This window comes from Terrapene carolina, unplaced genomic scaffold, assembly GCF_002925995.2.
Source record: "Terrapene carolina triunguis isolate 2854851 unplaced genomic scaffold, T_m_triunguis-2.0 Scaffold998, whole genome shotgun sequence".
Classification (NCBI taxonomy): Eukaryota; Metazoa; Chordata; order Testudines; family Emydidae; genus Terrapene; species Terrapene triunguis.
Genome location: NW_020665349.1, coordinates 313,433 through 340,136, shown reverse-complemented (window position 1 = coordinate 340,136; position 26,704 = coordinate 313,433). Strand labels below are relative to the sequence as shown.

The window sequence follows — 26,704 nt, the reverse complement described above, 5'->3', positions numbered from 1 at the left end:
GCAAACCGGGTCTGCAGTGGATTTTAACATCGGAGACAAACCCTCTAGTGCTTGTTTCCCAGTTTAGAGCAACTTTGCTTTCCTAGCTGCACATCCTGTGTGTGCAATAACCAGAGGAGTTAAGTTGATCTCGGGAGGGGATCAAGCAGCGTATAAATGAGAAGAGAGGAGTGTATTCGAGTGCTATGGAGGGCAGTAACTGTTGCTGTGACTTTTAAAAGCCTTCCAGGGTAAGATTTAATGCTCTCTTTTGCCTTCTTTGTTTTTCTGTCAGCTTCAGCTGTAGAAAGTTTGCATTTTTAGACATGGAAGCTTTGTAAAGTCCGACCAAAATGTGTTGGTTTTGAGGGGAGTTTAGGACTAAGTTGGCAGAATTGCTGGGTGGAGCAAGCTGAACTCTGCATGATTTTAAACACAGACTATTTGGGGAAACTCTGCTATTGTTTGAATTGTTTCACAGTGAGGAAAGTGCAGTCTGCTTTTCTTTCTGCAAAAATCTCTCTCCGCAGCTGTTAAGAAGTAAAATGAAAACCATCACTAGCTTGTTCAAATGTGTTCAGTGCAAATCAGTACTGCTTTCCATCTGTGTCAGTTTAGGGAGTATTTTATATGGAAACGGATGGCTGATATTGGGTCATTACTTCAAACTGTGACAGATAACTGACTGAATCTCTTTCCCAGCAATTTTCTTGGCACATTGTAGGGCTCTAGGTCTTTTCATATGGACACAGATTTATGAGTTTCCTTGGTACAGCATGACATTTTGATTTAAAAAAAAAACCCAACCAGAACGATGCAAAATGAACATAGTACACATTCAATGGATTAAAAAATGGCTAACTGGCAGGTCTCAAAATATAATTATAAATGGGGAATCATCATCGAATGGGTGCCTTTCTAGTGGTCTCCCTCAGGGATCGGTTCTTGGCCCTGTCCTATTTAACATTTTATCAAAAACTTGGAATAAAACTTACAATTATTGCTGGTAAAGATTGCAGATGAGACAAAGATTGGGGGAATGGTGAGTAATGAGGACAGGTCACTGATACAGAGCGATCTGGATCACTTGGTAAGCTGGGCGCAAGCAAACAATATGCATTTTAATACTGCCAAAGGTAAAGTTATACATTAGCAACAAAACAAGCAGCCCACACTTACGGGATGGGGGACTCTTTCCTGGGAGCAGTGACTCTAAAAAGATTTGTGGGTCCTGGTGGAAAATCAGCTGAACATGAGCTCCAGGGCAACACTGTGGCCAAAAGGGCTAATGCGATCCTTGGATGTATAAACAGAGGAATGTTATCTGGGAGTAGAGATGTTACATTACCTTGTATTTGGCACTGGGGTAACCGCTGCCGGAAGACTTTGTCCAGTTCTGGTGCCCACAGTTGAAGAAGGAGGTTGATAAATTGGAGAAGGTTCAGAGAAGAGCCACAAGAATGAGTGAAGGATTAGAAAACCTGCCTTAGAGTGAGAGACTCAAGGACCTCATCTATTTAGCTTAACAAAGAGAAGGTTACGGGGTGACTTGATTAGTCTATAGGAACCTACATGGGGAACCGAAATTTGATAAAGGGCTCTTCAGTCTAGCAGCGAAGGTCTAACCTAATCCAATGACTAGAAGCTGAAGCTAGACAAATTCAGACTGGAAATAAGGTGCAAATTTTTAACAGTGGAGGTCATTAACCAGAAGAACAATTCTCCATCACTGACCATTTAAAAAACCAGACAGAATGTTTTTCTAAAAGGTCTGCTCTAGTTCCAACAGAAATTAATGGAGGGCAGTCGTATGGGCCTGGGTTACACAGGAAGTCAAACTAGTCCCAGGGCTGCCCGGGGGGGGCGGCAAGTGGGGCAATTTGCCCCGGGCCCTGCAGGGGCCCCCTCGAGAATATAGTATTCTATAGTATTGCAACTTTTTTTTAAGGAAGGGGCCCCCAAAATTGCTTTGCCCCAGGCCCCCTGAATCCTCTGGGCGGCCCTGACTAGTCCTATAGCCTGTGCCATGCAGGAGGTCAGACTAGATGATCACAAAGACTCCAAGGCCAGAAGGGACCAATGAAAACCTTTAGCTTTGAAGAGCTCTTCAAAATGTAATCACTGAAAGGCTGGCTCCTCTCAGAGCCTCAGCAGAGCTGTCTGGTTGCCCTATTTTTGATTCAAAGGAAAACCTGTTGGGCTTCTAGGAAATATTTCAACTTGCCAATTAGTGCTACTAGAGTGCAGGTTGGGTCACTACTTCCAGCATGAGTCCCATTTGCAGAATTCATCACCTAGGTTTCCTAGAACTTATTCCAGGCTGAAACCAGTCAAACCCAGCCTCAGCCCAAGGCAGCAAGGGAGGTCCAGTGATCGGGTTGCTAGCCTGAGGCGCAGAAGGCCTGGGTTTAATTCTCTGTTTTGCTGCAAACTTCCTGTGTGACCGTAGGCAAGTCACTTCGTCTCTTGGTGCCTTCGTTCCCCATCTGCGAAATGGCAAGAACAGCCCTGCCCTACCTCCGGGACATTCTGTGAGGAGATGTACAATAAAGGTTGTGAGGTGCTCACACACTACAATGATGGCGACTAGCTTTTAATTTTGTTTGAAGGCCAAAATTTTCCAATTTCAGTGCCCGAAGAGAGAGAACCGAATCCACCTTTACCTCTGGGCACCAATATTTGAACAAGTTGGCTGAACTCTTTAGTACTTCACATCTGCAAAGGGAGCGCTTTATACAAGCATTAACTATAGCGGCACCATTACAAAGTCAGCCCTGCCCACCATTACCCTAGAGTGGTGTCTAGACAGCACAGATTTCTTCTCTCCTAAACACAGGAAAGTGTGCAGTGTCTTGGAGACCACGGTGTGTGTGACACCTGCTGGTAAATGTTGTCTTTTTAGTTGCAGCAACTATAGGCAAGTATTGTGCCCACTTAATAGGTGGGTAAACTAATTTGGAAAGAATTTAAAAAAATGAGTTGGGAATTTGCCTATTCTATTTCACTCCAAAAATTTCTTGCAAAATCTCAACAATCCTTCCCACCCCCGCTGATACTGATGGAAGTTCCAAGCTCAGGGCCTCTTCTCATGGTGTACAGCATTACCTCACTCACATCAGTTGGCTGGCACATCCCACCAGCTGCCTTGGACTTGCTCTGGCTCTCACTGGCTACACACTTTGCCTGGGATTCAGCCCTCTAAATATTTACTGGTTAGCTATTTAGTATTTTAATGGAAGGATAGTTTTGTTCTAAAGTTTGTGAAGGTTTATAGATTCTTCATCAGATAGATGCAAATAAAACCATCCGATGACGTGTCCCATTCACATGCAGAGACTAAACTGCTGTGGAGAGTTCTCATGTGCACAAATGGCATGTGCTCTGTATTTCAAATATCACATGGCTATTTACATTGTGAGGCGCTGGCCAAGACACTGACCACACCCTTCATCCTGGACACCTGCCCTCTGATCATGAGAGTAGTGCAAAGTCTCCGGAGCTGATTGGACTCGTTGCCACTTTTGACATGCAGAGATTCATAGATTCTAGGACTGGAAGGGACCTCGAGAGGTCATCGAGTCCAGTCCCCTGCCCGCATGGCAGGAGAGCAGAAGTGCCTTCTTCCACATCCAGTTTGCAGGAGACTCTGCCCTTCCTGATCCAGGAACTAGGTCCAGTGAGCCATGCCTTTAGATGAAACTGTTGTAGCTCACTGGAGCTGGGGCTGAAGATAAAAGGCAACTCTGGCTAATGCAGCACATAGCAGCTTGCCTCTTAAGCAGCAAAGAACACAGAGTACATTTACTCCTTGTAGCGATGCGGTTCTGGCGGGATCCAACGGAGAGTGCCAATTCAGGACAAATCGCTTAAAACAGGGCAGTTACAGCCCAAGGCTGGGGTTTTTCCACCTCTAAGGCAAACCAAACCAGCCAGACAAAGAGGACTTCGGTCTCACCCCACTGGCTAACCACAAGTCACACAAGCAATCCTTAGACATTCCAGCTTTCTAGTATCACCACCAGTGCCACTCGTTATGGGGACAAATGGTTATGAAAACCAATACCCCAGGAAAAGAAAAAAGGTTCTCCTGATCCCAAAGGACCAAGCCCCAGACCCAGGTCAATATACAAATCAGATCTTACCCACAAATCACGCTGTTGCCAATCCTTTAGAATCTAAAAACTAAAGGTTTATTCATAAAAGGAAAAAGATAGAGATGAGAGTTAGAATTGGTTAAATGGAATCAATGACATACAGTAATGGCAACATTCTTGGTTCAGGCTTATAGCAGTGATAGAATAAACTGCAGGTTCAAATCAAGTCTCTGGAATACATCCCCAGCTGGGATGGGTCCTCAGTCTTTTGTGTAGAGCTTCTGTTTGTAGCAAAGTCCCTCCAGAGGTAAGAAGCAGGATTGAAGACAAGATGGAGGAGAGGCATCAGCCTTTTTATAGTCTTTTCCAGGTGTAAGAACACCTCTTTGTCCTTACTGTGGAAAATTACAGCAAAATGGAGTTTGGAGTCACATGGGCCAGTCCCTGCATACTTTGCTGAGTTACAAGGTGTATTTGCCTTCTCTCAATGGGTCAATTGTATAGCTGATGGTCCTTAATGGGCCTGTAGCGAGGCGGTGGGCTACCCCACAGCCCTGCTGAAGGCCGAACCTCCCCTACTACCAACGTGGGTGGAGCCACCGGGGCCGGCGCCCGCCCCTCCAAGGTCACGGCCCCGACCCGGAAGTATAAAAGCCCGCCTGCAGAGCTCAGTGGAGCCCAGGCCGGCGGAGAGAGCAGACGTCCCGGGCCGAGCTCCCGCTTGGGAGACAGCCGCAGGCCCCAAGCAGCCTGCTGACTCACCGGGCCGGTCGAGCCTACCTCTCGCCAGCTACCCCGAGGAGGACTGGCCGAGCCTCCCCCGTGCCAGCTACCCCGAGGAGGACTGGCCGAGCCTCCCCCGTGCCGGCTACCCCGAGGAGGACTGGCCGAGCCTCCCCCGTGCCGGCTACCCCGAGGAGCACTGGCCCAGCCTGCCCCGTGCCGGCTACCCCGAGGAGCACTGGCCCAGCCTGCCCCGTGCCGGCTACCCCGAGGAGGACTGGCCCAGCCTGCCCCGTGCCGGCTACCCCGAGGAGGAGCCAAGCCTGTCCTTCGCTACCTACCCGGAGGAACCGATGCTGGTGGAGAGCACCGAGGACACTAGTACGGCCCAGGTACCCTACGAGGGGGAGTGTGGAAGTAGCCCGGGGGCAGCCGACCCCAGTCTGGCTGCTGCACTGCCAGAGCCGATGTCAGTGTGTTGCGGCCAGGATCCCCACTGACAGCAGAGAACGTCCGTCGCTGCTAGGGCCCCGGGCTGGGACACAGTGGAGTGGGAGGGCCTGTGTCCCCCCTGCCACCCACTCCTTGGGTGGCAGACTCCCCCTTTTTCCCTGGCCTAGAGAGGCTGAGTATTTGCTTGACTATTGGATTGCTGCCCCGCCCTGACCTAGGGCCTGGGCTGCCACAAACTGACCCAGCCCCTGCTTAATGGCCTGGGTATTTGCTTGACTATTTGATTATTGCCCCACCCTGACTTAGGGCCTGGGCTGCCACAAACTGACCCAGCCCCTGCTTAAGGGCCTGGGTATTTGCCTGACTGTGTGATTACTGCCCCACCCTGATTGAGGGCTCGGGGCTCTTTTCTGACTGTAGCGAGGCGGTGGGCTACCCCACAGCCCCGCTGAGGGCCGAACCGCGGCCCCAATCTACTACAGGGCCATCAAGCAGGCTAGGCAGAGCTAACACCAACTTGTCTGGGGTGTTTCCCAGAAGCATAGCATAAGTTTGAAATACAGACAGTTTAGAGCCAATATTTATAACTTCAACTTCAAAACTGATACACACATATAGACAGCATAATCATAACCAGCAAACCATAACCTTGTCTTAGACACCCCATTTGACCCCCTTTATACAAGATTTGGTGCCACTACAGGACTTTGGTTGCAACCATGTTCTATATGGTCCCAGATTATGTCAATAACGTCATACTCCTGAAAGAGTCTAGATCAGCGTTTCTCAAATGTGGGGCTTTTCTTGTGGCCACAGCCTACTGGGCAGTGATGGGGGAGGGGCGGGGCAAAGCAGTGGCCCTTCCCGTGGGGCCGCCAGCAAGGGTTGGGCCGTGTCCCCCTCTGGAGCCACAAACACCAGAAGAGCAGGCAGCCAGCTTCCCAGGGCGCTGGGCTTCCGGCTTCAGCCCTGGGGTGGTGGGTGGCAGGCTCCAGCTATGGGGCTTCGGGCTCTGACCGCAGGGCTTTGGGTTCTGGCTCCAGGTTCGCCACCTTCCCACCCCAATGCTCCTGACCCCCGCTGCCTCCCTACCCACCTCTCCATCCAGGGCTTAATTTGTCCCCCAGCTTGACAAAGCCCTGGCTGGGATGATTTAGCTGGGGATCGGTCCTGCTTTGAGCAGGGGGTGGGACTAGATACCTCCTGAGGTCCCTTCCAACCCGGATATTCTATGATTCTAGGGCTGAGTAAGTCTGCTGTGAAAAGTGATATTTGCATGTTTGTTAATATCACTTTTCGCAGCCTCCCAGCTAGCTAATAAGTCTGCTGTGACAAGTGATATTAACAAACATATAAATAGCAGTTTTCACAGCAGCCGACCTACTATCTAGCAAGTCTAAAAATAAAGCAACCAAAAAAGCAAAAGAAACAACAACAAAAAAGACACAGCACCTTCTTTTGTTTCTGTTCTCTTTAGATCCAGTAAAAAATTGAGACGACTGTACATTATTTTTATTATTGAGTCTACAAAAAAAAACCCCACATATATAAATTACAATGATTTGGACATGGACATGTGCCTATTTATTTGTTTTTCCTAACGTTAATTAAAGTATTTTAGGAAAAATTGTCCGAGCGACCACCGGTGAGAGTTGGTGGCCGCACTCTGAGGCCACCAAAAAATGTCTTGTGAGAACCCCTGGTCTAGATCCTGGCTCTTATCTTTAAGACTTTCGCAGGCTTGGACCTGGTTCACAGACACTCCCTCTCCCCACCAAGGCAGCTGCTCTCATGGATTGTTAGTCTCTAAGGTGCCACAAGTACTCCTGTTCTTTTAGCAATCTCCACAGTGAGACATGCAGAGGCAGCGTCAATGGTCTTTGACTGTGGAACTCCTCTTTTCGGGGGGAGCTGAATGACCCCAGCTAGACCGTGTGCAGAATGCAGTGCTGAAGCCTCTTTGCAGCAGCAGGAGAAGAATTAATCCGCTATTAAACAAAACCCACCACCCCTCAGGATGCAGACTCTGGTCAATCAGTGACTGAGCTTGGTATGGTGAGCAATAGAGCATCCTAATTCTGTGTGTGATGCCGATGCTGTATGGGAGTTGGGAGGATGGAGGAAGTGATAGCTGCTGTGGGGTTTTTTTTACGTCCCAGGCTTAATGAGTTACAGCTACTCAGGAGTAACTTTGCATTAACATTTTGGGCAGAGAGGATCTGCACAGAAAGTTCTGGATCCAGATCAAAGCTTCTCCAGGGATCTGGGGGTTTTGTTTCTGTTTATCTCTAATTCCAGGAGGGGAGAGGAGACCAAATTAATTCCCGGCGCAACTCCAGTGAAGCTACACCAGGGAGGCAATTGGGCCATATACATTTTATTTAGTTCTTAGTACAAGGAGAAAATATATACAATCTGATGTTCCTGTCCCCTCAGGTGTCTTCACTGCGGCACACATAGGTTTGGATGGCTAACTGGTGGTAGAATTAATCTCAAATGGGAGCTGGATTCTCCCTGTTGAAGTTACACACACATCCCCACCCACCCACCGCGGCCCTTGTTGCTTAAGTGGGAGATGGGTCAGGGTCTTTCCCATGGAATTAATTTCTGGAGGTTGTTTCAGCCAGATGTTTATATTTTCTTCTTTAGCAGTTTGTGTTCTGAATTTAACATTATTTCTTGTATTAAATACTGTACTGGTTCGATTTCTCTGCACCACACAGAGCGGTGTGGAAAACATGAGCCAGGGCTGGATGTGGAGAATTTGGGGCAAGCTTTCTACATTTAGAAGCTTTTCTGAGGTCACCATTGTTAGTGTCCTTCATGAGCAGTTCTGGCATCAGGATACTGGACTGCAAGGACGGGTGTTTGTATCTCAAGGCCTTCACTTCATGCTAGGCATCTGATCAGGGAGTGAGTCAGCCTCAGAGGGGCAAAGCGTATAAAGAGAATGGTACTTAATCAGAACGAACTGAATGCCAAGGCTTCTCCATATCAGGCTCGGCAGAAATCCGTGCTGTGCTGGGATAGGAGCTGCAGAACTCAGACCCAGAGATATTGAAATAGTACTCGGGTACAAAGGGTATTGGCTCATTCCTGTTGTCTACGACAGCTCTTATTAAAAATGAAAGAGAAACCCTAAACATGTGGAATAGGTGGGGGCTGAAAATGAAGAAATGCATGAGAACTGAAAGTAATGGACATTATCCTGTGACCAAATATGCTGACCCTTGCAGCAAAGACACTGGTTGTCTGCGGCTTTGCGCTGGGACTGGGTATTTCAGTGACAGTCTGCGGCTTTGTTCTCAGTGGCTGTATTTTGAGGAATCATTTCCCACTAAAGCATGAGAGCTTGTTGGCGTTGCCTCGTTGTTGTGTCCAGAAAACTTGTTTTACTAACAACCCGGGGAGTACCTCAACCTTCCCAGGCTGGCCCTGTTAGCTCGGTAAGGCTCAATTCCTGACATCAATCATGGCAAAATCCGTCAAGCACACAGGAACGGAGACTCGTCGGAGTGTGGGAGGGGGCTTTGGGCTGGTGTGTGGTGGGGGTGGACTCCGGGCAACACTTACCTCAGGTGGCTCCTGGAAGCGGCCGGCATGTCCCTGCGGCCTGTAGGTGGAGATGTGGCCAGGTGGCTCTGCACACTGCCCCCATCCACAGGCACCACCCCCGCAGCTCCCATTGGCTGCAGTTCCTAGCCAATGGGAGCTGCGGAGCCAGCGCTTGGGACGGGGGCAGCGCGCGGAGCCTCCCTGGCCACCACTGCACCTAGGGGCCACAGGGACATGCCGGCCGCTTCCAGGAGCCGCGCGGAGCCAGGGCAGGTAGGGAGCCTGACTTAGCCCTGTTGTGCCGCCGACTGGACTTTTAATGGCCCGGTCAGTGGTGATGACTGGCAACCCTAACTGTCACTGTGAGTGCTAGCCTCAGGCCGTACCTGTGCACCCCAAGGCAATGTCTGTGAGTGTCGGTGGCACGAGGGAGGAAGGCCCTTTGCACCCTGTCTCCCACCTGACACATTCTCGGGTGACCAGATGTCCTGATTTTATAGGGACAGTCCCGATATTTGGGGCTTTGTCTTATATAGGCACCTATTACCCCCCACCCCCTGTCCCGATTTTTCACACTTGCTGTTTGGTCACCCAAACATATTCCCCGTGCAGGATCAGGAACCGAGCGGCTCCAAATGTCCCAGTCAAGTAACCTGGGTTTATGCAGGATGATTGGGAAACCTGAGATGATTATGTAATTAAAAATCACCAGCCATTGGTCATATTGTTTAGGAATTGAACTCTTCCATTTGAAGGCTGCAGACCTTTATTTTTTGTGCGGCAGGAATCCCCATTGTAAATAATCTTCTCTTTTCTTCTCCAGAAATTCCATGGAATTGCACTGAAAGAGACTCTTGGGATGCCGCTCTCTGGATTAAAGTTTGGAAAGAAGAAATTGAAAGGTAAGGCAGAGCCAGGCAGATCCCAGTGTCCGTGACAATCCACAGAATGTACACACAGTCCCCAGTCTCTGGCTCCTACGGAAATGCTTGGGAGCACATCCTACACTTGTGGAGTTGGCTAGGGTGTCTAGTTACAGCCACATTCTGTTTACTTTTCCAGCGCTGGGAACTCCCCCAGGGAGGTGCTGTAAACTGAGTCCCAGTGAACAAGATAATGTTTAAACAGAACCGTGACGCTTGAACTATACCCCGGGAAATGGCTGGGTTTGGAAAATCTTGGGCTTGTCTCCTTTTGCACACAGCCCTGTGGCACTGCACCCTCCAACAGCTGACAAAACATGCTGCTGGCAAATGAAGGTGAAGGCTCGATTGCAGCCTTTTGATGCTGAAGTGGAATTAATGGCAATGACCCAGGTACTCCTCCCTGCTAGGAGGCAGGGAGAGGAGCAGAGAGAGCGACATGGGGTGGCAGCAAACTGAAAGCTATAAGGCTGGGGAGTGCTAACTGCAGCAGAGACTCTCCGGACCCTGCACTCCCTGGGATTCCAAGTCCGAGCCTGGGACCAGAGGGAGTGGAGCTAGGGAGCAGCCAGTCTGCCCAGCGTGATCTTCTCAAGACCCCATGGAGTTTCCATTGGAAATCCATGCAGAGACGGATGCTGCTTGGAGCAGCATGAACTTCCATTCTGCACCTGCAACTACTGCTGTGGCTGGGGAATAGGGCTCAGAACAGGTGCAGCAGGGAGGCCAGTGGCAGCTCTTCTGAGAGAGGACTGGCATCAGCTAAGCAATGCTGCAGTGGAGGTTGGCTCCTTACATAGAGGCCCTGGGATCCAGAGACTCTGCCTGCTGACTTTTGGGCTCTGAGAGCGAAGAGACCTTGTTCTCTTTAGGTCCATGAGGCTACAAACCGCTCTCTGGCAGGAGCTTGGACAGTCTGGTCCCTTGTAGTTTCCTGTGGCCTTTTCTTCTTTCCCACAAGTGTTTTAGTGGGAGCAGAGGATGGGAACCACCAACAGGTTTTTTAAATTAAGAAGTGTGTAAGGAAGAACCTGAGGGGGAAATCAAAATGCCTTGGCCATGTTCAGAAGCAAGTCACATGAGTGTCAGCCCCTTGGCCATGCTCGTTGCACCAACTTCGACCCCCTTAGACCGTCACTCATTCATTGACGTGTAACTTCCCCACTTTGCACACCTCCTTCCAGCTGGACCCATTGAGTCTAAGGGAATCCACCTCGGTCAGAGAGAAGAGCAGCAGCAAAGGTCGCTAACAGGAAGGTATGAGAATGTGTTAAGCTCACACATCTTGTAATCCCTGGGCCCAGGTCTACACTATGAACTTACACTGTTAGAACTGAAAAACCCACCCCCCTGAGTGACGCCGTTGTACTGACCTAACCCCTGGTATGGACAGCGCTACGCCAATGGGAGGGCTTCTCACATCGCCGGAGCTACTGCCTCGTGGGGAGGTGGATTCACTATGCTGATGGGAGATGCTCTCCGGTCGACATCATAGCGTCTTCACTGAAGCGCTGCAGCGGCGCTGGGGCAACTGTGCTGCTGCAGCATTTGAAGTATAGACCTGCCCTTGGTGTGTGCTACTCTCACTCAGGTGCCTTTAGTCTTGGTTAGACGGAGTGCTTCACATCAGGCGTAATGTTTCCTCATTCCACACCATAGGTCCTAGATGGATACCTCACTCTCTGTCACGAGATTGTGTTGAGACCGCAGGCATTTTCCCTTGCCTTTCCAGGGATTCTGTTCGTTTCTCTCTGTCCGAAGCGGTATAAGAACGGCCATACTGGGCCAGACCAATGATTCATCTAGCCCAGTATCCTGTCCTCCGACAGTGGCCAGTGCCAGGTGCTTCAGAGGGAATGAACAGAACAGGACAGTTTATCAAGTGATTAATCCTCTGTCATCCAGTCCCAGCTTCTGGCAGTGTGAGGTTCAGGGACACCTAGAGTACGGGTTGTCCCCCGACCATCTTGACTAATAGCCATTGATAGACCTGTCCTCCAGGAACTTTTTGTCCTCATTTATACTTCTGGCCTTCACAACATCCCTTGGCAACGAATTCCAGTGGTTCACTGTGCGTTGTGTGAAGAAGAACTTTCTTATGTATCTTATGTTTGTTTTAAACCTACTGTCTATTAATTTAATTGAGTGACTACTGGTTTGTGTGTTATGTGAATGGGTAAATAACACTTCTCTCTTCACTTTCTCCACAACAGCCATGATTTTATAGGCCTCTCGCATATGACCCCCTTAGTCGCCTCTTTTCTAAACTGAACAGTCCCAGGTATTTCATCTTTCTTCATATGGAAGTTGTTCCATACCCCAAATCATTTTTGTTGTCCTTCTCTGTATTTTTTCTCTTTTCTGAGATGCGGCAACTGGAACTGCACGCAGTATTCAGGGTGTGGGCATACCATGGATTTATATAGTGTCACTATGATATTTTCTCTCTTATTATCTATCCCTTTTCTAACGATTCCTAACATTCTGTTAGGCTTGTTGACGGCTGCTACACATTGAACAGATGTTTTCAGAGAACTATCCATGATGACTCCAAGATCTTTCTTGAGTTGTAACAGATAATTTAGACCCCATCATTTTGTTTGTATAGTTGGAATTATGTTTTCCAAAGTGCATTACTTTTCACTTATCGACATTGAATTTCATTTGCCATTTCATTGCCGTCACCGAGATCACTTTGTAACACTTCACTGTACGCTTTGAACGTAACTATCTTGAATAATTTTATATAGTTTGTAAATTTTACCGCCTCACTGTTTACTCCTTTTTCCAGATCATTGATGAATATGTTGAACAGCACTGGTCCCAGTACAGATCCTTGGAGTACCCCGTTATTTACCCCTCTCTACCGTGAAAACTGACCATTTACTCCTACCCTTTGTTTCCTGTCTTTTAACCAGTTACTGATCCATGAGAGGACCTTCCCTCTTATCCCATGGCAGCTTCCTTTGCTTAAGAGCCTTTGGTGAGGGACCTTGTCAAAGGTTTTCTCAAAGTCCAAGTACACTATATCCACATGTTTGTTGACCCCCTCAAAGAATTCTAATAGATTGCTGAGGCATGATTTCCCTTTACAGAAGCTATGTTGATTCTTCCCCAACAAATCGTGTTCATCTATGACTCTGATCATTCTGTTCTTTACTACTGAAGTTAGGCTTACCGGCTTGTAGTTTCCAGGATTGCCTCTGGAGGCATCTTTAAAAACCAGTGTTACATTAGCTATCCACCAGTCATCTGGTACAGAGGCTGATTAAAGAATATATTGTATACCACAGTTAGTCCTTCTGAAATTTCATGAGAGTTCCTTCAGAACTCTTGGGTGAATACATCTGGGCCTGGTGACTTATTACTGTTTAGTTTATCAATTTGTTCCAAAATCTCCTCTAATGACACCTCAATCTGGGACAGAGCCTCAGATCTGTCACCTAAAAAGAATAGCTCAAGTGTGGGAATCTCCCTCACATCCTCTGCAGTGAAGACCGATGCAAAGAATTCTGTTCGCTTCTCCACAACAGCCTTGTCTTCCTCGAGTGCTCCTTTTTTTCTCTTTTTGGTGTAGTTGCAAGTAGTATTCCCAAATTTAGGCCTTACAGTTCAGAAGAGGTTTAACAGCTTCCTGAAAGTTAATGTGTAACTCTTTAGAATGAATGGGATTTGTTTCTTTACGGCTTCCTGTTTTTATTCATGCTTGGTTCAGCCCAGCAATTCTCACCAAATTTATGGGAAATAAAGAGTGAAACTAAAACTTTCAAGAGAATGAAGCATGTTTACTTTTACCCCAAAACAATCGATGTTAAAGGTTATTGCTGGGGCTAGCAGAAAACTCCATCCGCCACCTCCCACCTCAAACATCCCCCCCTCATTAGACGGTCAGAAGGTAAGGGACCTTCTGGTCAGGAATGAATTCTTTGTGACTCACCAATGAGGTTTTTGAGCCTCTTGTTGCTGGAACATTTTGCTGGAAATTGACAATAAGAAAGCCCCTGGTCAGAGCTTGGAGACCGGTTTTCATCCTGCTTGAATAATGGCTTCATAAGTAGAAAAACTAATATTTAAACAGAGCATTTACTTTTTAAGCAGTATGGGTCTGATTCCCCCTTTGCTATCACTAGTGTAACACCGCTGAAGTCAATGAACATAGGATATAGGGATACCGGATTAGAACAGGCTTGGGGGTCCCTCCAGTCCAGGGTGCTGTCTCCAAGCAGGGCCAACACCAGTTGGTTGAGAGGAAGGTGCAAGTAACCCCATAATAGGCATGTATGGGATAATCGGCCCTCCCATGAAGCTTTCATCCTAATCCCTCAGAGTTAGAGACTGGCTTTTAACCATGAAGTATGATGTTTGATATCCCTTCCAAAGAGTGCAGGAGCTTTTATATTGTTGGTAGCCATAGAACGGTCCAGTCCCTCTTTGAATCTTGCTTAAGTATTGGCCTCAAAGCCATCGTGGGACAGTGAAGAGTTACCTCAGATTACGCAAGTGTAAGGAGAATGGAATGTAGCCCTAACATTCAAACCCTGCAGCTCTGAAGCCGGCAAACCTCCCCCGATGCCATTGGGAGTGGAAGCTATGGGCCGTAGGATTTCGTCAGACAGCTGTAGAATTAGTGAACCAGGATGTCAAAGGAGGAAGGAGACTTTTTCAAAGAGTCTCTCACTTGGACACTTGTCACAAACAGTGTCTGTTCTCAGCAAGGGGAGTGCTTCAGGGGTTACACTGGTGTAATTGGATTCATCCCCTTAGGGTCAAATTCATCCCATTAGGGTCAAAACCATTTCACGGTTTCTTCCTTGCGAGACGCATACCTTGCCTTATGAGCTGTGGCCTAAGCAAACTGAGTGGAGTTTTCTTTTACATGTCACTGCAGTCCTGCTAAATAGTAACTAGACGTGAGACCGAAACAGACGCTCTGAATGAGAATTTGTACTTCGGGGTTATTTATACAAACAAGAGGAGGGACGTATGTGTACATGGTTTAAAACTAACCTCTATAACACACGGTTTTTACATGTGATACTGTTTCAAACAGTTGCACAAAAAGCTTTGGGGAGAGTGTATTGCTGGGTGGCTGGCACTTGACAAAGCTGATAGAGGTGGAGCAGAGAGATGCAATGCTTAGGTAGAAACCAATCAGCAGTGCTACAACAGAAGGCAAATGGAGAGCTTTTCGGATCTGCAGCCAACCGTACTTCGGAGGGATGGGGATCCAGAACTCACTCAGAGAATGGAAGAAAACAATGGTGAAGTCATGATCTCCGTTACGCCAGAGTAAATCTGGACTGACTGTACTGATACCCAGAGAGTTATTCCAGAGTTAATGATGTAAATGAGAACAGAGTTTGGCCTTGATTAATCAATGCCAGGGAAATAAGTGTAATACTCCCCATATGAGCTAAGCACAAGTTGTGTTACAGGGTAACAGGTCGTAGCTGACTCTTTGACCCTGATCGTTCCTACGGGGTTAGTCACCTTGTGTGAGGCCAATGTCTTATAGGTCGCGTTGGGGTCACTAGCAGACACTGCCTTGGGAGACGGTGAGGCAGGAACAACCTCCTTGCCAGGTTAGCCCTCTGTCTGAGCTGCCTGTCTCAGCCAGGACCCAGCAGGCATGAACTGGCACATATGGAGACAGCTGGTGGGAGGGGAAAGTCTCTAGCCCAAAGCCCTCAGGTGCCAGCCCCATGTCTGAGCATAGAGCCAACTCTGAAGAGGTAGGCAGGGTGCTTGAGGCTCCTGCTGGTTCTCAGAGCAGGGGAGGGCCCAGGAGGTGAGAGAGAAAGGAAAAGAGGGACCAGGGCAGTGAGAGAGCTGGCCCCGTTGCTGGGGAAGAGCGATGTTAACTCAGCCTTTGTCCCTCATCATAAAGCCCTGAGGGTGAGAGTTTTCTCTGGGTTATTGGCAGCCAGGCACGTGGCCCACTGACTGGTCCACAGCACAGTGAGCGGTCTACTGACCTCCCTGCCTCTGAGAGGAGAAAGTGCCAGGCTCCCCCCCCGCTCTGGGAGCTCTGGTGTCAGCGCCCTGGAAAAGAACAAAATGGGGTTGGTAACCCACATCCTGTCCCGCGGTGAGAGGGGCCCTCATCCCTCCTGCCCGGAAATATCTGGTGACAATCGGTGAGTCTGGCACCAAATTATATTAAAGCCCTGGCTTCTAAAGCATTTAGATGAAGATTAATGGAGATATCCCATCTCCTAGAACTGGAAGGGACCTTGAAAGGTCATCGAGTCCAGCCCCCTGCCTTCACTAGCAGGACCAAGTACTGGTTTTAGCCCCAGATCCCTAAGTGGCCCCTCAAGGATTGAACTCTCAATGCTGGGTGTAGCAGGCCAATGCTCAAACCACTGAGCTATCTCTCCCCCCGGCCACAGGACACTGGGCTGAAACCTGGGGTGCTGCTGCCTTCTTTCTGATTAGTTGAAGTCAGAGCTGCATGTCTGTTTCACTGGAGAGCCTAGCTACATTCTAGCTACGTAGAGTGCAAAGCAAAGGCATCCATTTGGAGTGATTTCTTCTCCTCCAGTCATCTCTCCCTGCTGGTGAGGATAATATAAACGTTTGCTTTTAAAGAGGGCAGGGCCTAATATTGCACTTTATCTTCAGGTTAAACATTGACTGATCCCAAGAAGGAAATAATTCCAAGTCACCTTGCAGGTCAAGAGTTTAGAATTTAGAGCCTACAAGCCTGCTGTATAGAAAGAGATGGCGTTTGTACGTCGTGTACTTGGATACTACGTCAGTTAATATTAGCAGAATTTCCTGTTGCATTAGTGCCCTGCATTGGAATGTCTTCAATGTCTTACCCACATTTGCAAATTCCCATTATGATCTGATGTTTGTTTAGTGCAGATGCTGGACTTGATTCTGTATCAGGCACAAAACAGACAGACTGTGCCCAAAGCAGCTCACATTTTGCAACAATATTTCTCTTTTTATCGACTTCCTGGAGGGGGGAGAGAAATCTAGTTCCCTCTGAGGACTCTTTTGCTTTCATTGATTATGGGAGGGACTTAGATACGGTAGGGATGGGCTCCAGATCAGACCCAAGGAACTAGGAGGTAGGAAAGGAAACGAGACATTTCAGGGGGATCTTGCTCTAGGATTTTTTAAAATTTAAATCCCTGACACTTGGTACAAACCGGTTCATTCCAAAGATACAACATGTGATCAGGACCTGGGGCCTGAATGATCCCGTCCCTCGATCTGCTGGCAATGCCCCTACTTATACAGACCAAAATGCCGTTGGCCTTCTTGGCAACAAGGGCACACTGTTGACTCATATCCAGCTTCTCGTCCACTGTAACCCCTAGGTCCTTTTCTGCAGAACTGCTGCTTAGCCAGTCGGTCCCCAGCCTGTAGCAGTGCATGGGATTCTTCCGTCCTAAGTGCAGGACTCTGCACTTGTCCTTGTTGAACCTCATAAGACTTCTTTTGGCCCAATCCTCTAATTTGTCTAGGTCCCTCTGTATCCGATCCCTGCCCTCCAATGTATCTACCACGCCTCCCAGTTTAGTGTCATCTGCAAACTTGCTGAGAGTGCAGTCCACACCATCCTCCAGATCATTAATAAAGATATTAAACAAAACTGGCCCCAGGACCAACCCTTGGGGCACTCAGCTTGAAACCGGCTGCCAACTAGACATGGAGCCGTTGATCACTACCCATTGAGCCCGACTATCTAGCCAGCTTTCTATCCACCTTATAGTCCATTCATCCAGCCCATACTTCTTTAACTTGCCGGCAAGAATACTGTGGGAGACCGTATCAAAAGTTTTGCTAAAGTCAAGGAATAACACGTCCACTGCTTTCCCCTCATCCACAGAGCCAGTTATTTTGTCATAGAAGGCAATTAGGTTAGTCAGGCATGACTTGCCCTTGGTGAATCCATGCTGACTGTTCCTGATCACTTTCCTCTCCTCTAAGTGCTTCAGAATTGATTCCTTGAGGACCTGCTCCATGATTTTTCCAGGGACTGAGGTGAGGCTGACTGGCCTGTAGTTCCCCGGATCCTCCTCCTTCCCTTTTTTAAAGATGGACACTACATTAGCCTTTTTCCAGTCATCCGGGACCTCCCCGGATTGCCATGAGTTTTCAAAGATAATGGCCGATGGCTCTGCAAACTCATCCACCAACTCCTTTAGCACCCTCGGATGCAGCACATCCGGCCCCATGGACTTGTGCTCGTCCAGCTTTTCTAAATAGTCCTGAACCACTTCTTTCTCCACATAGGGCTGCTCACCTCCTCCCCATACTGTGCTGCCCAGTGCAGCAGTCTGGGAGCTGACCTTGTTCGTGAAGACAGAGGCAAAAAAAGCATTGAGTACATTAGCTTTTTCCACATCCTCCGTCACTAGGTTGCCTCCCTCATTCAGTAAGGGGCCCACACTTTCCTTGACTTTCTTCTTGTTGCTAACATACCCGAAGAAACCCTTCTTGTTACTCTTAACATCTCTTGCTAGCTGCAGCTAGTGTGATTTGGCCTTCTGCGGCATTCAGAGAGCGGACACTCCAGCAGAGGCTAGCAAATCTACCTGTTATGGAATTTTAATAAGGCACACCCAAGAATCCCCTCCCTCACGCTCACTGTCCTTAAGTCTCCTTTCTTCCATCGTGCCCACAAAAAGGGAGTCGTCATTAATCATACAAAATCCTGCAGTGTTTGCCAGGCAGCTGTGCACGTGGCTGCTCCGAACAGCCCATGATTTTATTGCTGTGACCCTTTTCGTTCCCGGTCCCCTCCCAACTGCCTTACTCCCACTCATTGCATCACGGCCCACTTGCACTGTCAGCCTTTCAGGGCAGGCGCTGGCGATCTCTCGGCTGTGTAAAGCACCCAGCAGGGGTTGGAGCAATATACGAACGCTCCATCACAGAGCGAAGGGTGGACTTGTGGGTAAGGAAATCTGGGTTCAGTCCTGGCTCTGCCACAGACTGCCTGTGTGAGGTGATGTAACCACTTTGTACCTCAGCTTCCTGGCTGTAAACTGGGCACAAACAACCCTTCCTGCCACACTTATCTGCTCTATACTTGGCCTGTGAGCTCCTGGGGGCAGGGGACTGTCTAACCATGGGCTCGTGCAGTGATCTCTACAGGTGCTGCCGTAGTACAGATAATACATCCCAATTGTACCGCTGCCATCAAAGCTGCCCTTAGTTTCTCCCCAGCAGGCCCTGAGATGCTATCATTGGCTGAGACACCCGCCAACCCGGCAAACATGTGACCTGGTTTCTTTGGCACTTGTGGCTGGTACAGAATGGGGAGATTCATCCGAGGGTGTAACCTGGGGTCACTCCTGTTGCACCAAGTGGGAATTTTGCCCATTGGTTTGTTGTAATAACCTCTCCACAGGTGATAACTCAGGTCTCTCTCATCCCCTAAGAATGTGGCTATTCAATGATTAATCTTCTCCCCTGGAGCTGCCCTCTGGCTGCTGTCCTGAATTGTCTCCTTGTTTCAGGGATGATGCTAACAATTAGCAACTGACCAAGGCTCATCTCCCTAAGGCAATAATATCCCATCAACAATCTGAACGAAGGGTTGTGATTTTCCTACCCACGGTAACATGGTAGTGCCTCTGGGGGCTGGATTAGTCGGATGCAGCGCTGCATCTCTCTGTGTGAACAGAACCAGCATGTGACTGTCTGCAGAGGGGTGAGGTGGGTCGGGGGGGCCAGGTGTCAGTGTTTCTTTTGGGGTTTCATCACACTATTCTCATCTAATCCAAACACCAGCGGCGGCTTCAGGCACCAGCACTCCAAGCGCGTGCCTGGGGCGGCAAGCTGTGGGGGGCGCCCTGTCGCTCCCTGCGAGGGCGGCAGTCAGCCAGCCTTCGGCGGCTTGCCTGTGAGAGGTCCCCGGTCTCGCAGATTCGGCGGCAATTCGGCGGCAGGTACGCCGAATCCGCGGGACTGGGGTCCTCCCGCAGGCAAGCCGCAGAAGGCAGCCCGCCTGCTGTGCTTGGGGCGGCAAAAAAGCTAGAGCCGCTCCTGCCAAACACCTTCCATATCTCAGGGGTAGTGAGCAAATACTGTAATAATGAATTAATAACACTTGGTGCTTAGTTTATTATTGTTTCTACACCTCTCCAAAGGTGTGCTGGGCCCTTTTCTACCCACCTGTCCTTAGGGACCAGGGCTGCAGTGACCCTGTGGATGGCAGATGTCCAGTGCTCCTTGGCAGCGTGGCTCCAGAAGGAGTTGTGTTGCAACTGTCTGTCCTCGGGAGGCCATTCATTCACAGCTCAGTATGGGGGATGGGCCCCCACAAAGGTTACTGCCACTGGAAGGATGCCGTGTAGAGGCACCAGTCTCCACCCTGCCCCAACCACCAATGGGGCATTCCTGCAGTGCCGGGGATGGGGGGCTGTGGCATTGAGTTCCCCCCTACACGCCGATCGCAGGAGACGATCCAGCCCCCTGGCATGAGTGGCTGCAGCCAGGGTTCCGGAGGCTGGTTTGTTGGACAGGTGGAGCACAGATTTCTGGCAGAGTCTCTGTTGTCTTTGTTCTGCTGTCAGGCTCGGTGGGGCTGAGATATGTCTCTCTTCATGCATCCGGTGTCAGCCTTAGTTTGTGTAAAACTTGGCAAAACCATTCAGTTCTCCACCCCCTACCCCCCAGCAGCCACAGAAACTAATATCCACAGATTCCGCCCGTCGGCCTGTTTAAGGCACTGCGATCTGCGCTTTCATTTATAATTCAGACAGATTTCCACGGGCCTCAGCCAGGTCTCGAGTGTCACCTTTCATAAGACTTTTCCCTGCAACCGCCCTACAGTCAGAAGACTGGATGGACCACTATATTTATAGCTGCTTTTTGGCATGAGTTTAATGTTGTTCACTCCAGATGTTGTTCTGGGGCCTAGCTCCTAGATCTCCCCTCCGGGAAAAGCAGCCGCTTTCCCAGAGACTCGGTTGCTGTGGTTAGACCAGGGCCTGGGCCCTGGGCCACAGTTACATGTGGTTAGGTTCCAGTGACTGAAATGCTAGGGAGGAGTGTTTGTCACTGTTTTCAGCAGCAGCGACGTGGTAACCTGAAGCACAGACACCAGCAGTGACTTTCATTCTTTCTTTCCAGTGACTCCAGTCACCTGGAGTGCTGGGTCCAGTTCTGGGCCCCACACTACAAGAAGGATGTGGAAAAATTGGAAAGAGTCCAGCGGAGGGCAACAAAAATGATTAGGGGGCTGGAGCACATGACTTATGAGGAGAGGCTGAGGGAACTGGGATTGTTTAGTCTGCAGAAGAGAAGAGTGAGGGGGGATTTGATAGCTGCTTTCAACTACCTGAAAGGGGGTTCTAAAGAGGACGGATCTAGACTGTTCTCAGTGGTGGCAGATGACAGAACAAGGAATAACGGTCTCAAGTTGCAGTGGGGGAGGTTTCGGTTGGATATTAGGAAACACTATTTCACTAGGAGGGTGGTGAAGCACTGGAATGGGTTACCTAGGGAGGTGGTGGAATCTCCTTCCTTGGAGGTTTTTAAGGCCCGGCTTGACAAAGCCATGGCTGGGATGATTTAGTTGGGGATTGGTCCTGCTTTGAGCAGGGGGTTGGACTAGATACCTCCTGAGGTCCCTTCCAACCCTGATATTCTATGATTGTGGCTGCTGTTCCTATGAGCAGAAAGTTGGTTACAAGTCGCTTAGAGATGACCTCCCATCGGCTGAGGCTTTAGCCCTCCCACAGGTTTCCAGAATTAACATCTGCATGATAAGCAGGGCTCAGACCTGTAGCCAGTTATTCCAAGTGGTGGGTTCCAGGCATAGTTGGGGGGATGGGATGGTCCCTTTGTGGCCCCCTGCTGGAGGCCCTGCAGTCCTCCTACAACCTGCCTAGGGAAGGAGGCGTAGAGAGGCCTGATGGAAGCAGCCAATCAGAGTCCAGCAGGCTCAGATAAAAGGATTTGCGTGGCCTTAGAATTAGAAGGTCATTTCTGGCTGGGATCCGATGGGCAGCATGTGGCACGGCATGGTGCGGCTCTCCGCTCCAGCCATGGGATTTCACTGCATTTGCTTAAGCTGGGGGAGAGAGACCCTGAGAACTTCAACCTTGAGCTAAGGGGTGAAGACAAAGGGTCCATCTGGGACAGACATGTCAAACCTGCGGGAAAAAACACGGAAATTGGGCTTGTTTCTGGTTTAATTGGCTTGTGAGTTGCTTGTTGGCTAATTTGTGGCTTGTTGCTTGTTTGGCTTGTAGCTTGTTGCTTCTTCTTTGGCTCCAGGCAAGGGGGGGAGAGAGTCAGGGGTGCACAGCGGGCCCACCCCAGTCCCAGATTGCACGCCCGGGGGATCTAGTCACACAGAGTGGGGGGGTTCTTAGGGATTGGCTTGTTTTGGCCTTGTTTTGAAATGGGATTCGTTTGATTTTTGGCTTATGGTGAAAGTCGGGGGGCTTATTTACCGGGTGAAAGTTGGCAACTGGGATCTGGGAAGAGGCCCAGGGAACTAGCAGCCACTAATTGCAGTGAGCAGTACGTGGCGGCCGTGGATAGGGTCCCTGGGTTGGAACCCAGCATAGTAGGCACTCCCGGGTTCCTTCCCGGCCACCAGCAAAGTGGTATAAACCCTGAGAAAGGGACAAGACTCATTGGGGAGCCCAAGCAAAGGGCTGAATTTACAGGGCACAGAGCCAGGGCTGAAGGGTAGACAGACAGTTCTGTTGGACTCTTTGCTACTGTGGAAGGAGTTCGTTTTGATTGTGTGACTAGACTGGAGGAGTGAGCCACTCAAGATCTGCCAAGCGTGGTTGACCATCTATGGGGTGCCAGGAGTGGGAAAAGGCCTGAATATGGCACGCAGCAGCTGGAGACACCCAAGAGGAGAGTGGATCATTTCCCCCCCGTAACAGGGATTCAGCTGAGTTATTTATAGCACTCATCGGAGAGGTTTCAGTGGCCCCTGTTCCTTGTTGTGCCAGGGAAAGTGGAGTTGTTAAAGCAAATGTTGTAATTTGCTGTGTGAATTGGTGGTAACTGCTGTCTATAGGCAGTGACTAGTCTGGAACTCCCAAGAGAGGAATTTGAAGAAATGTGGAGGATGTTCCTTACTCTGTAAAACAATATGCAATGCCAGTTCAGGAGCATCCGTTCAGCCTGGAAAAAGGTCATTGCTGGGAGTGGCACAGCTGGTTTGCTTTAGGAGCCACACCTCTTGGGCAAAAGATAACACACAACTTCCAGCTCTTTAGCCTTGTCCTTATCTCCTCGAGAGTCATTGTGATATGGTTACTAACAGACCACGTTGGCTGGTGGAACACAATAGCAGATAACACACTGGCTGGGGTGCATTGCTGCCCTGCGCTGGTAAAATATGAACTGTTCACCTGGGTGTCATAGGCACTATACAGCTAATGGAGATTCTCTCTTTGCTCAAGTGGCGGAGGCCTGTGCTTTCGGATGGAATGGAGGAGGTGGGTGAGGCGCCTGTTTGTCTTGTAACTGTTGCAGTTGTGCCTGCAGTGTCTGCACCCCTCCACTCCACCCTGGCAAGTATTGCCAGGAGAGACCATAATGGTTTGGGCCATTTCCGAAAGGGGCCTTTGCTTTTGGCTGCCTTTGTTTTGGGGAGCAACATCTTGGGGTCCCCAAAAAACAGAGATCCCTGTTCAACCATGGCCTGTAGAAATAGCCATGATGAGCAGTGTTAAAGTTCCTGCGGCAACCCAAGAAGCTTTCAGTCTGCTTTGGGCCCGGACTGAGCAGTCGGCGCTGTGGTGTAGGGACCTGGACTCAGCTGCCCGTCCAGTCTGAGATTCAGGTGGCCATTGCCTTTGTTTCCGGGGCAGGTGTACTAAGCCCTGCTGTTGTCTAGTTCTACCTCACACCAAGGAAAGCACAACCCAAACAACAACCGTGGCCAGCGTCTGGCACTCTCTCCTAGCGAGCTTCTGCCTGAGGAATGGTTTCAGAGGAGCAGCCGTGTTCGTCTGTGTCAGCAAAAACAACGAGGCGTCCTTGTGGCACCTTGGAGACGAACACATTTATTTGGGCATAAGCTTTCGTGGGCTAGAACCCACTTCATCGGATGCATGGAGTGGAAAATACAGTAAGCAGTATATATATTACAGCACATGAAAAGATGGGAGTTGCCTTACCAAGTGGGGGGTCAGTGCTAACGAGCCAGTTCAATTAAGGTGGAAGTGGCCTATTCTCAACAGTTGACAAGAAGGGGTGAATACCAAGGAAGGGAAACTTACTTTTGTAGTGCTAACGAGGCCAATGCAATCAAGGTGGCCCATTTCCAGCAGTTGACAAGAAGGTGCGATTATCAGCAGAGGGAAAATTACTTTTTGTAGTGACCCATCCACTCCCAGTCTTTATTCAGGCCTAATTTGATGGTGTCCAGTTTGCAAATTGAATTCCAGTTCTGCAGTTTCTCGTTGGAGTCTGTTTTTGAAGTTTTGTTGTTGAAGAATGGGTGACCTTGAGGATGGCCAAGCTGGCAGAGTAAGGAATGCAGCCCGGCTTCTTAGCTGTGCTGTGATCAGGCTCCAGTGAAAGCATGGAGCTCTCCATGCCCCCCTATAGCCCTCTGCAGAACTGGCGCCTTCCTCCCCTTTGCAGTCCCCATGCAGGCTACTCCCAGGGGCCCTGCTGAAGAGAAGGAGAGAGAGGAGTCCGGGAACTGGGAGCTTATTCTCAGCCTCTCCGAAATGTCAGCAGGTGTCACAGGTTTTGCGGTGCTGCGTGCTCTATATTGCCCCGTTCCTAGTTGAAAGGTCCCATTGTGGGGATATCAGCCAGCTCCCCTAACTCTCTGGGCTGCTCCCCACCTTGCAGCATCCAACGAGGCAGACCCTGCCCTCTGTGTAGGGCGCTGCTGGCTGTGGTCACCATCTCTGATGCTGCCCAGGTTCCTAAGTGTACAGTGCTGGGCACTGAGGATCTGGGCAGCAGCATTGCCATGCTTAGGCTGGATTTCCTTTGTAACACCCTCTCTCGTAACAGCTCGCCCTTCTGTGCACGCAGCTTGTCTGAGCCTGGCTGTCTAACCACGCACTGTCTGGTTGAGTGATGCGGCTCTGGCTGTTCCGTGGAGCTGAATGTTGTTTCACTTTTCCCAGGCCCTGCCCACGCTCTGCTACTGCATTTCTGTTGGCTTGTTGATTTTCTTAAGGTTTTAGCATCTCTTATTTTCGTTATGATCATTTATCTCTTTGCGGCATTTACTGTGGGACTCGGCTCAGAATCCCCAAGGAGGGGTTCAGAGCAGCCCTCACTGTATAAAAGGAATGCAGCAAGTATTCTGAAATAGCCTTCTCTAGGTGTGTAGCTTAGGTCTGCCCAGTGACTAATGGGGAACGTTTTATGGAGGGGAGTGTGACTTAGTGGTTAGAGGAGGGGAGCGGAAGCCAGGACTCCTTTCTATTCCTAGCTCTGCCTCTGACTCCCTCTGTGAGCTTGAGAAAGTCATGCTGACTGCTCTGTGCCTCAGTTTCCCCATTGTAAAATGAGGCAAAAGAATTTTTCTGTCTCCCGAAAGGGGTGTAAGGATGAGTGAATTACTGTTTAAAGCATTTGAGTTCCTTGAATGAAAGCATCTCTGCGAGCTGATTGTTATTACACTGCTGATGCCCTGCCCTAGTACCAGTAGTGGTGCAGAATTAACAATAGACCTAGGGCACCAGCATGTCGAGATTTTTATGGAGGGAGGTTGGGAGCTTGAGTCCCACTTGTCTAGAACTAATCCTGAGCCTCCAGGGAAGCTAATATGTTGGGGTAGGAGATCAGCCTGTGCGAGGACCACAGTGAGGTATGTGATTGGAACATGTTGGTGAATGAACGCCACATCACTGTGATACCAATGCTCCGCACTAGCATCATGGCAGGGGGGCCTCTGCCACACACCACTAAGCCCGGGCACTGGGGTTCCAGTACCCAGCTTGGGTCTCCCTGGCATTCCTCTCCTAAAAGTCCCCTCTTCCTGCTGCTCCTTGATGCTTGTCATTATTCATTATCCCCCTCCTCCTCCTCCTTCTCAAATGGCTAGTAAGTTCTCCTTTGCTGAATTCTAATGTGTGTGTTCTTCTCTACAGAGGAAGAGAGGCACCTTCAGGCAAACAATCGGGACTTTAATCTGGAGTTCGAATATGTTGTAAGTAACAATCATATGTTTAATGCAGAACAATTGCCAGGGCTGCTTCATGGGACACCAGCTCACCTGCAAGTTTCCTTCCAATCGGAAGTGTATTGTGGGTATGTGGATTTGTTATTGTAGGGTCACTCGTGCGCATGTTGGGGAGCGCTCTGTAAACAAAGTGCTGAAGTCTGTTTTAAAAAAAAAATCGTATAAAAATTCCTTGGACTTTATCAAAAGATCTACATGAGGCTGGTCACTGTCTGTCCCTGGCAGCCTTTCAGTAATGACATAGGGGTGCACGGGGGAACCTGGTTGGTCAGTAGAGTCAGGCACTGGGAGTTTCATCTCTGGCATCTGTTCTGCAAGCAGGGCACTAATAAAGGACCTGATCCTGCAAAACCATACCCTAGAGATGTCACACCTGCAGCTAGGCTCATTGAGCTCACTCGGGTAAAGAGACTTGTGTGCCTGTTTGTAGGACTGGGCCCCAAGACTTTACAATAAGCTTCATGCTCACGGCAGCATGACCTGGATGTTTTTCAGTGGTTCTTTTTCATGCCTGGACCAAGCCAAACACCTGGGAGACTCGCATGGGACAGGACCGCTGCATGCACATTGAACGCACAATGTGCACACAGGGTGAAATGTGCAAGGCCTTTATACCACTTCTGCCCTTCGGTCTTGGTGATATGGGATTGGGAAGGTGCATTTTATGCACATGGGGCCTGGCAATGCAGGACTGGATGTGTGTTCCCAGCATACAGGGCTTGGTGATCCAGGATTGGGAGGATGCCGGGCTGGGACAGGACACTCTGTGCTCACGGGGCTGGGATGAGGATGTAGGAGGGAGGGAGCCTGTCCTGTCCTGATGGCCT

The 26,704-nt window shown here is 49.4% G+C and overlaps 1 long non-coding RNA gene across 1 annotated transcript; it reads left to right on the top strand.

Moving 5' to 3' along the window:
* LOC115271402 lies at window positions 1-25,842 on the top strand. Its single transcript, XR_003899951.1, has 3 exons — window positions 1-230; window positions 9,628-9,706; window positions 25,786-25,842. It is a non-coding gene; the product is annotated as an uncharacterized LOC115271402 (long non-coding RNA).
* The last annotated feature ends 862 nt before the right edge of the window (window positions 25,843-26,704 follow it).